Source organism: Euprymna scolopes, chromosome 14 (genome assembly GCF_053919585.1).
Source record: "Euprymna scolopes isolate OS-2025 chromosome 14, ASM5391958v1, whole genome shotgun sequence".
Taxonomy (NCBI): domain Eukaryota; kingdom Metazoa; phylum Mollusca; class Cephalopoda; order Sepiida; family Sepiolidae; genus Euprymna; species Euprymna scolopes.
Genome location: NC_136495.1, coordinates 131,068,119 through 131,080,547, shown reverse-complemented (window position 1 = coordinate 131,080,547; position 12,429 = coordinate 131,068,119). Strand labels below are relative to the sequence as shown.

At 32.4% G+C, this 12,429-nt stretch overlaps 1 protein-coding gene across 2 annotated transcripts in view; it reads left to right on the top strand.

Moving 5' to 3' along the window:
• The window catches only part of LOC145293270 (apoptosis-stimulating of p53 protein 2-like), a 403,954-nt gene that overhangs the window by 72,877 nt on the left and 318,648 nt on the right, over positions 1-12,429 (top strand). The window lies entirely within an intron of this gene.

Below are 12,429 nucleotides of genomic sequence, written 5' to 3'. Positions count from 1 at the left end.
CGTCCTTAATATCCTCATGGCAGTAAATGAAAAAACTTTTCTTAAGGGGGGGGGCGATTTAAGTCACTGAAATGCTGAGACTGATACTTCACTCAGAAATCCATGTTGAAAAATGGTTGCCTAATCCTTAAACGTGTTAATGTTTTTATGTATTAATTTCCAAGAGCTGCTGAAACAGTTTATAACTTAAACATTACTCTATCTAAAGTATATTTTAACAGTGGCGTGGGGGATATGAAGTCAGTCCCGGAAATGGCTGAACCCGTTTACGAATTAAACATGACTTTATTTCATGTATATTTTTAACAGTGAGGTGGAAGATATGAAATTAGTCCCGGGATTGGATGAGATGAGTGCAAATATACACTAGCAAAATACCTAGCGTCGCTCATGATTGAACGAGATAGGTGGAAAACATATAGTAGCAGAATACACAGCGTCGTCCGGAATCGAATGTGATAGGTGTAGGATATATACTAGCATAATACACGGCGTGACTCGGGATTGGATTAGATAGGTGGAAAATATATGCTATGAGAATACCTGGAATTGATTGATGTGTTTGTAATGAAATAATCAGCTCAGGTAATACATCGAAGTTATTATTTAATTGAGGGGGGGGCGATAATGTGGGTAAAAAAATTCTGAAAAATGATTGTACACATTAGTAACATATTCAAGAATTACGAAAAATGATAAAATGCTAGTTAATTGATTGGTGTGTCTATAATGAAATAATAAGCCCAGACAATATATCGAAGTTATTATTTTAGTAAGGTGGGCGATAATTTGTGTTTAAATTCTGAGAAATGATTTTCGACATTAGTAACATATCCAAGAATGATGAAAAATGATGAAATGTAAATTAATTGATTGGTGTGTTTGTAATGAAATAATCAGCCCATGAAATATATCGGAGTTATTATTTTAATTAGGTTGGGCGATGATGTGGGTCACAATTATGAAAAATGATTGTCGAAATAAGTAACATATCCAAGAATGATAAAAAGTATAAAATGTGAGTTGATTGATTGGTGTGTTTGTAATGAAATAATCAGCCCAGACCATATATAAAAGTTATTATTTATTAAGGGGGCCATAATGTGTGTACAAATGATAAATAGTTATTTAAAAAATTAGTAACATATCCAAGAATTATGAAAAATGATGGAATATGAGTTGATTAGTATGTTTTTAATGAAATAATCAGCCCTGATCAAAGTTATAATTTTTGTAAGGAGGGGGCGATAATGTGGGTTAACATTATGAAAAATGATTGTCGAAATTAGTAACATATCCAAGAATGATTAAAAATGATGAAATGTGAGTTAATGTATTTGCGTGTTTGTAATGAAATCATCAGCCAAGGCAATATATCAAAGTTATTATTTTAGTAAGGGGGAGGGGCGATACAGTTTTAACAAAAGGGCTAGAATAATATGATGTCGTCTTCATTCGTGCTGAACTCCCACAGAATGGCCAGCAGCAATATATTACATATGAAAGATGCGACTGGGGAATTTCCACAGGTCTCGCTAGTAATAAGAATAGTAATAATAATATATTGGTAATGAGGATTTGGCGTTTGTTTCTTGAAAAGCGAAACTATGCTATTACAAGATGGAACGATAAATTTGTCAGCTTTGTTTTAAAATATTTATTGAAAAAATCAATTCACGTACTTGATTTTGTAGTAGAGCTGACATCTATTCAATGTAGCCGCCTTCAGCCTAAATCACCGTCTGGATATGGGTACGGAACTGGGAGCATGCCTTTTTCACAAGCGCCGTCATGAGCTCAGTGAATATTCAGTGGATGGCGGCGAACAGGCTGGCTTTGGTATTGTGGGAGGTCTTGTTGGTGATGTTCCCGACATATCAAACGAAGCAGTCCATCCGGTTAAGATCGAGGGATAAGGATGGTCAGTGAGAGAAGGGTATAAAGTCGTAGCACTGCTTCTGGAGCCAAGCCTAGGTCTTTTTGGACTTGTGGGTCGGCGCCGAGTGCTGCTGCCACACTCCAGGTTTGCCAGTGGCCACCTGATTTCCCCAAGGAAGCATCACACTCTTCAGCACATCCAGGTACATTTTGGTGTTTTCTTTCAAGCCGACTTCGAAGATGTGAGGTGACATGATGTGGCCCTCACTGAAAATCACACCCAAGACCATAACCATGACCGGAAACTTCGTTGAGCTCTGCTCTCAAGCGTTGAACTGTCCGGATTTGCATTTTGAGGGTGATGGGAATTGGTCCTGTTTTCATAACTTGGATCGGTAGAGAGCAAGGGTTATACAGCAGCGCATCTTCGATCTCACTCCTGAAAAATTGTCACTTTCAAACATGATTGAAGGCTCCTATCGCTCTTGGGACTTTTACACAATTGGTCAAATAGTAGATGGACTGCACCAAAAAAAGAAAACTGGTTTTTCATGAAACGTAAATGGAATCATGCCGTATTTTCTAGAGTGACAATTTTATTGTTCAATTCGTATATTTCGATATGATAGATTGATGGTTGAATTATGATTAATATCATGAGAGGATTGAAAATAGCGAATGAAATTTGATTATTTATGGCGTTTGGCGATATTATATGTAAATATGTATTAGCAGTCTAAAAGTGGTGGACGAATTTTCGTTTGAAATGGACATTTGTTGAGGTCATTTACGGGCGCCGCTCCCGTGGGTCGATGGGTAGAACTGCCGGCTGTCAACGCGATGGTTCTAGGTTCAATCTTCGGCTTGGGAGAGGTGCTAGTCTAGCGGCTCTGATGAGTTGTAATACAACAAAATGGCACTGTATGTGGATGACTATATATATATATATATATATATATATATATATATATATATATATAATATAAAGCTGAATGTCTGTGTGTATGTGTGTCTGGTCACAAATAGGCTCCTATATGGTTGACTATTTTAAAAAAACTGATAACATATAGTGATAGAAGATGTATCGAGACACAGGAATGGGTATGTTTGATCTGGCAGAACGGTGGTTCATTAAAATTGTGGGGTCTGCGTTCGCGCCTGGTCCACAAAGTATGGAAATAAATAATTTAAAAATATAAAAAACGTTTACAAGTGTTTTTGATATAGATGTACATAAGAATACTTTTATAAGTATGTTTTAACTTAAATAGGGATGGTATAATAAAATTGTGGGGTCTGCGTTCGAGCCTGGCCTCCATAGAATGGAAATAGATTAGACACAAACTTTAATAAAGACTTTTCATATCTATCTGTGTAAGTATACTTTGATAATTATGTTTCAGTTTGAGGAAATATGGTATAATAAAATTATGGGGTGTTCGTTCGTGCCTGACCTCCATAGAATGGAAATATGTCACAAAGTTTAACAAGTTTTTCTTTTAATATAGATCCACAGAATATTGTGATAAGTGTTTCAGTGTGAACAGGTATGGTATAATAAATTATGGGGTTTATCTATTTTGTTTTTATTTTCATCACATTTTGCTTTGGTTTTGATACCCCCAAATTCGAAGCTATCTCTTTACAACCTTTCCTTTTCATAACCTACCATACTTTCATAAATCAGAGTCCATTTTCTGTAGGCTGTTTTTGAACCCAGTCAACGACTAGCACTTTTGCTAGTATATATATATATATATATATATATATATATATATATATATATATATATATATATTACAAAATAATAGCAGAGTGCAGAGTATATCAGGAGTGCAATAAAATGTATACCTGTGTTTGTAATCTGTGTGAAGTAACATGTTTATACCATGTGATCTAATAAACATAAAAACCCACATTTCTTTCACGTGTTCAGATTAAATGCTGTCAACATTTATGAGACCGTACATCAACAAGTGTGGTCAGTGGTCTTGTCTGACTGGTCTGGTTATTTTTCTCTTCCGCGTTGCATTTTTTGTGGGAATAGTTTATTCATATTCACGTTTAATGCGGGACCTTGCAAAATTGTTTCTGTGAAAAGAAAAAACAAAAAACAAAACAGATTTGGGCATGTGAACCTAAAACCATGCAACATTTTACTTTTTTTTTATTTTTTGCTCTGGAGTAGTAGAAGCAATAAAATTGTATTTAGAAAGGGTAAAGATAAATAACAAATAAATATTACTAACATTAAACGTATACTTATATTAAGTCATTAGACCCCTAACTAAATAATTCAAATATAATAATAGAATGATTAGGTATTAATCTTTAGTTACAAGAGTATGCATTCAAATAAATAAAAAATAAATATAACTTACATTAAGCTTATACTAAAAATAATTAAAAAAAAAAACACTGATATAAGTATATACAAGCTCACATTGTAATTCGTTTAGCATTTTCTTTAAAAAAAAATAAATGGGGGGGGGGCAGTTGAAATATAAAATTATTAGGACTCAACTAAATAGTATTAAGTTATTAGAACCAAACTGAAAAATATTAATTTATAAGGACCCAACTAAATAATAATAAGTTATTAGGACTCAAATAAACAATAAAAAGTTAGGACCATACTAAACAATAATAAGGTGTTAGGACCAAATTAATGAATAATAAGTGATTAGGACCATACTAAACAATATAAAGTTATTAGGACCATACTATACAATATAAAGTTATTAGGACCATACTAAACAATATTAAGTTATTAGGACCATACTAAACAATATAAAGTTATTAGGACAATACTAAACAATATTAAGTTATTAGGACCATACGAAACAATATAAAGTTATTAGGACCATGCTATACAATATAAAGTTATTAGGACCATACTATACAATATAAAGTTATTAGGACCATACTAAACAATATAAAGTTATTAGGACAATACTAAACAATATTAAGTTATTAGGACCATACGAAACAATATAAAGTTATTAGGACCATACTAAATAATATAAAGTTATTAGGACCATACTATACAATATAAAGTTATTAGGACCATACTAAACAATATAAAGTTATTAGGACAATACTAAACAATATAAAGTTATTAGGACCGTACGAAACAATATAAAGTTATTAGGACCATACGAAACAATATTAAGTTATTAGGACCATACTAAACAATATTAAGTTATTAGGACCATACTAAACAATATAAAGTTATTAGGACCATACTATACAATATAAAGTTATTAGGACCATACTAAACAATAATAAGGTGTTAGGGCCAAATAAATGAATAATAAGTTATTAGGACCATACTAAACAATATAAAGTTATTAGAACCATACTAAACAATATTAAGTTATTAGGACCATACGAAACAATATTAAGTTATTAGGACCATACTAAACAATATAAAGTTATTAGGACCATACGAAACAATATAAAGTTATTAGGACCATACTAAACAATAATAAGGTGTTAGGGCCAAATTAATGAATAATAAGTTATTAGGACCATACTAAACAATATAAAGTTATTAGAACCATACTAAACAATATTAAGTTATTAGGACCATACGAAACAATATTAAGTTATTAGGACCATACGAAACAATATTAAGTTATTAGGACCATACTAAACAATATAAAGTTATTAGGACAATACTAAACAATATAAAGTTATTAGGACCATACTAAACAATATTAAGTTATTAGGACCATACGAAACAATATAAAGTTATTAGGACCATACTAAACAATATTAAGTTATTAGGACCATACTAAACAATATAAAGTTATTAGGACCATACTAAACAATATTAAGTTATTAGGACCATACTAAACAATATAAAGTCATTAGGACCATACTAAACAATATTAAGTTATTAGGACCATACGAAACAATATAAAGTTATTAGGACCATATTAAACAATAATAAGGTGTTAGGGCCAAATTAATGAATAATAAGTTATTAGGACCATACTAAACAATATAAAGTTATTAGAACCATACTAAACAATATAAAGTCATTAGGACTATACTAAACAATATTAAGTTATTAGGACCATACTAAACAATATAAAGTTATTAGGACCATACTAAACAATATTAAGTTATTAGGACCATACTAAACAATATTAAGTTATTAGGACCATACTAAACAATATAAAGTTATTAGGACCATACTAAACAATATTAAGTTATTAGGACCATACTAAACAATATTAAGTTATTAGGACCATACTAAACAATATTAAGTTATTAGGACCATACTAAACAATATTAAGTTATTAGGACCATACTAAACAATATAAAGTTATTAGGACCATACTAAACAATATTAAGTTATTAGGACCATACTAAACAATATAAAGTTATTAGGACCATACTAAACAATATAAAGTTATTAGGACCATACTAAACAATATTAAGTTATTAGGACCATACTAAACAATATAAAGTTATTAGGACCATACTAAACAATATTAAGTTATTAGGACCATACTAAACAATATAAAGTTATTAGGACCATACTAAACAATATAAAGTTATTAGGACCATACTAAACAATATAAAGTTATTAGGACCATACTAAACAATATAAAGTTATTAGGACCATACTAAACAATATTAAGTTATTAGGACCATACTAAACAATATTAAGTTATTAGGACCATACTAAACAATATTAAGTTATTAGGACCATACTAAACAATATAAAGTTATTAGGACCATACTAAACAATATAAAGTTATTAGGACCATACTAAACAATATTAAGCTATTAGGACCATACTAAACAATATTAAGTTATTAGGACCATACTAAACAATATTAAGTTATTAGGACCATACTAAACAATATAAAGTTATTAGGACCATACTAAACAATATTAAGTTATTAGGACCCACGTAAACAATATTAAGTTATTAGGACTCAGCTAACTAATATTAAGTTACTAACTTTACCCTGCCACGCATTGCTGTTGCTCAATTTGGTGTAATAGAAAAGTGTAATAAAAAGAGAAAATGCATGTTTCTTATATTCTTAGTACAGCAATAACCCCCCCCCCCCCAAAAAAAAAAATACGGACATGTAAGAAGTAGTACTCTTGCAGTACGTAATGGTTAGATATTTTGGTTGTTTTATTTAATGTAAAATGTTCAATCATCTCGAAGAACACAGTGTTTATGTCTGTATTTGCAGAAGACAAATGGTCATGGTTGGGTAAATAAGTTAAAAACTATATAAAACAGTGTCAGAGTTTTGTAGTTTGAACAGACTTTCGCGAACGTAACGTAACGTAATCAACGGTATCTGCCAGCAGTTGTATGTTTGAAAGATACAGGTAAAGACTGTTTTTCGAGTCGACTAAACAGTACATTAAATAGAAAGGGTTTGACGAAAATGTTGTTGGAACTCGGTAAGTAGCAAATGTAATCTCGTTAATTATTCCGTTCCGTCTGCCTGCTTCCCTCCGGACTACGACTTGGATGTCTTCAAGTCCAATGTTAACAAATTCCTAATGAACCGCCCCCTTAAGTAAACACTTCAGCAAATCTCCTCACTAAATTAATGTACTTGCAATAACCCTTATCCCTGAGTGGCTTCCGGGCCTTGATAAGTGGTGATCACTGTGTAAAAAAAGAAGAAAAATTCATACATGTAAATGTAGACACGTACAGGATTGTTTAGCAAAGAAAAAGCGATCATAATTTTCTGATCTTAATCTGACCTTTATCTTGTTGTTTATTTGGTTTTGTTTTTCAATTTGAATGCAAGTAATTACACGATCTAAATATGCAAATAATACAATTAAATAGTAAATGCTCATAGTTAGAATCGCCGGTTAGAGTTGTCCAAAATGGAAGTAAAATTCAAGTAGTCACGCAGTTTGCGTTGTACGTTAAAGGGGAAAAAAGCAGAAAGGCAAAAAGATAATGTGAATCGGACCGTATTTTTTTCATGGGAGAGAAGCGAAAAAAAAAAATAGAAAAAAAAAAGGAAAAAAAATGGCTTTAATATAAGGGTACTCCTGCAGTATTTTACCCACCGATTTCACGATCTTAGCCGAGCGTTGATCGACATCCGTCGGAAAACGCCGGAACATGGCGAGCGGTACGATACTCTATCAGCCAATCAGGGCGCTTCAAACGAACGCGCAGCAGACGAATAATTTTCATTGAAATTACACACATAGCGTTTCATTTCAGTTATTTTATTGTTCAAAGTAAACATACACAGCCTTTCATTTCAGCTATTTAATTTAGCGATAAAAAAAACAACAAAATCGGGAGCTGTTGGAAACATATTTATGCGAATTTATGTGGAGACAAAAATTTGGACACAACCCTTTTGTCTCCATAATAAAGCAAATCGCGGAAGGCTACCCGGTTTGGGAAGGAGCTTCTTTCCACATCCTCTGAAAACCCTTTGCTCCCTACTTTGCCTCTCTACAGTCAGTAGAAAATCTTCCAGTCGGAACTAAAGATAAACAGTAATTGTTGTCCCCCCCCCTCCACAAACATTACTGAAAAACAAACAAACAAACAAAAAAACATTGTTGTTACTGTTTAATAACGTTTTGTTAAAAACACACACAAAAAAAAAACATTGAAGTGTTTATTACTGTTGTTTACCCCCCCCCCAAAAAAAAGCTATCGGAAAACAAAATGAACCAAAAAAAAAAAATATTCAACAAAATAAATTTATTCTACTTTAAAAAAAAACTTACGGTAAGTGTTTGTGATTTATTTTATCCAAATTTTTTGTATTAATTTTATCCATTATGTTATGTGTGTGTGTAATATCTTTTCCTTGTAATGTTGTTGCTATTCACATACTTTTAGCGTTCTTGCACCGTAGCTCCGAATTCTCGGCTTTCGTCGGCGTTAACGCCGAAAGCGTTCGTCAACGCTCGGCTAAGATCGTGGGTAAAATACTGCAGGAGTACCAATATAAGTATAAATATTGGTATATTTGAGTTCGGTACATTATTTTGGGTAACATATATTTGTTTGAAGCTCATTGTAATTTCTTAATTCAACTATACATACCTGGAGATTATTGAGTTGGATAAAATAAATTTTAAGCTTATGTTTGTAATTAATTAGTAAATACACGTATATAAATATGTATTAGTTTACATGAAATTGATTTGAAATATCTCGGTTAAAAAGGGGACAGGAAATGTCGAGGAAAGACAGAAAAGAAAAACTACAATATATATATTCTGAACTAAGTCGTTGCTTCCTTCCGGTACACCGTGGTGGGTCTCTACCATAGCAGGCAATCAATCGATTTGATTGATACGGGAAGCTGGAAAAATGTAAAAATTAAATTAGTGAAATATAATCTTTCATTAGTAAAGTTTAAATTCATAAAATATAATTAATTAATAACATGATTATAATATGTAAGGGTGGTAATAGAGTGGAGTTTTAATACTGAATTGCCTCCCTTGTAATGAAACCAAAACTAGCGTAATTAGAATAAAAGGTTAATTAATTTTAACTAAATTGTATCAGATATTATATGGTTATTTAAATATATAAGCATACCTAATATGAATAATTATTTAATCATTGTAATAATTAGGTTAAGGCTGAACATAATTAAGCTTATAAGATATAAATTGAAAAAAAGGAAAACGTAAACGAATTCTATGAATTAAAAGTTACTTTCATCTTAAAACCTAAATTTATCTTTTATAGATTTTAACATTATAACCATAATTTTAGGCAATAGATATAAATTATTTCTAAATAAAAATTATACGAAATTTTTAGTGTTTCTAGCTCTACATTATCAACGTTCTGATCCCCATCTTGTATCACTTGAAATTGATGGCTCTCGCCTTGGGGAGGCTTCATGTTTTGACAAGCTGCTGGGCTTTACCTTTACTCCTGATCTGTAACGGAACACATACATAAAAACTATTGTCAAGGTCACTGGAAAAATGGCGAGAGCCTTCTACTGCTCCAGTAGATATCTCACTGTGCATGCAATTCTCTATCTATATAAAAGCCAAATATGTCCAAGGATGGAGTACTGTTGCCACATCATGACAGGAACTGCTAGAAGCAGCTTATCCTGCCTTGAAAGAGTACAAAAATAGACTTCGTAGCTTAGTGAGGGATGCATTTTTCTCTTTCTTTCAATCTCTTTCCGACAGAAAGGAATGTTGCGAGCCAGTCTTTGTTTTATCCTTATTTCCATAGCAAATGCTCCGCTGAGCGCCAATCTCTGGTCCCCCTCTGGCCAATCCTTCACGAAAAACACCCGTCTAGTTGAAAACACTGTCAATAATTTCCAACACTCCTTAATTGCGCCTAAATCAAAACGTAGATTCCATGAACAAAATTTCTTTCTTGGAACTGCACCCCTGTGGAACTCTCTTCCGTTCGCCTGTTCCCCAGGTGACTACAACTTGGTTGTCTTCAAGTCTAACATAAACAAATTCTTGATGAACCGCCCCCTTAAGTAATCTAATTTACCAAATTTCCATTACTAACGATCACTACGATATTATCCCATTGATTACTAAACACCCAATAACCCTTATCCTCGAGTGATCTCCGGGCCTTGATAAGTGGTGACTCCTATGTAAAAAACAAACAAAAAACAAAACAAAAAACATTGTATTAATACGTCAATAAGGTGTGAATAGCTCTACCAGAAAAAAAAGCAAAGATGGCACAAATATCATAAAAACAATTCCAGTTATCTCTGGATTTAAGTTATCGTGCCCAAAATATTTTTTTCTTTCGTTTTAACGTTAATGCGTTCTTATTCTTCTGATGAGCCATGGTGGGAAATATTCAAGCATTTACATAATAGTTACACAATTGTTTCTGCGCCACGAAACAGGTACTGTTAAAAATTGGATATTTGTACATAGTTAAAGATATAAACGGTAACATAAACTGCGTCTTGGAATTTGGAATATAGACTTTTTGTTATTTAGAGTTAGAGAGATGAATATATAGACACCATCAGAATCAACACACTTTTACCAACGCAAAACAAGTGTAACGAGTAACGTAAAAATCTATCGTTCTGGTCGCGATGAAGTCGCTGAAGTCGTTGTTTTATATCACTTAGGTTCTTGAAGAATCTTTCACGCAGAATGTTGTCGAGATACTTGAAAAATTGTAGACGGTAGGTTGGACGTCTGGAGAGTATGACGGATGAGACAGAGTCTCGTATTTCAATTCGTTTAACTTCTGCGCGGTCAGTTTAGCAACGTGCATTTGGATATTTTGGGGAGGAGAATTAGGCCTTTTCTGTTGATCGATGCTGTGTGTTGTTGTTGAAGTTTCTGGTGCCTTTCATCCATTTCTCGACAATACTTCTAAGCCGTAATAGTTTCATCTTCTTTCAAAAAACTGTAATGGATGAAACCGCTTCAGAAAGTTCGTTGAGCTTTGTCGGCGTCTTACCACTGCGTGAGTGTCGCCAGTTGTCGTAAAGAATCCACTTTTTATCGCAAGTCATAACCTAATCGAGAAACGGGTCGTTTTTGTTGAAAGGAAGCTTATCTTAATAACAGCGTTTCTTTTGGTTGTCTTGCAATTAGTGATGCACCCATTTATCAAGTTCTTTTGTCTTTTCAATCCTCTACAAGTGATTGGAAATCGTCGTATACGTTACGTCTAAACCAAATGTAATTTATCGAACAGTTTTGCGTGGATCGGCTTTGATTAAGGTTTTTAATTGATCTTTGTCAACATCCGCTGGCAGATCATTATACTCATCATCTTCAAGACTCTCGTCGCCACGACGAAATTTCTTAAACCACCATTGTGCTGTGCGTTCAGTATTGGTTCCTAACCAACACGCTTCGTTGATATCGTGAGCTGTTTGAATTGAAAAGAGAAAATTGTGCGAATTTTCTTTTTTTCCATCTTGTATTCAACGTTCTGAGAATCAGACATAATTGTTTTGTGATTGTAATTAAAACGATTAGATAGAGAAAAAAACGCCCTTTAAAATGTTATATAAAGTAAAAGGTTTTATAACGAAAACTTGTTTGGAAATACATCATTTGAAATCAAAATCAACTATTCTGCAAGAACTTTCTCATCAATTATATATATATATATGAGACAGAGAGAAAGAGAAAATCTCTCTCTCTCTCTCTCTCTCTCTCTCTCTGCTAGCATGTATCTATATCTATCTATCTATCTATCTATCCATCCATCTCACTCTCTCTCTCTCTCTCTCTCTCTCTCTCTCTCTCTCTATATATATATATATATATATATATATATATATATATATATATATATATATATATATATATATATCCGAAAGATGTATAAGTTCGTAATCACGAGGCTGTATTTATATATTGAATTTACATGGGAGATGTTTTATGATACGCAATCGATTCTACAAGCATTTATCAAAAAAAAAAAAAAAAAGATGGAAACTTAATCTGTTTTTTTTTTGTGTTTTTGTTTTTGTTTTTGTTTTTTGTTTTTCGTAGCGAGAAAACAGAATTAAGTGTTGTACATGCCGTTGTCTTAATATA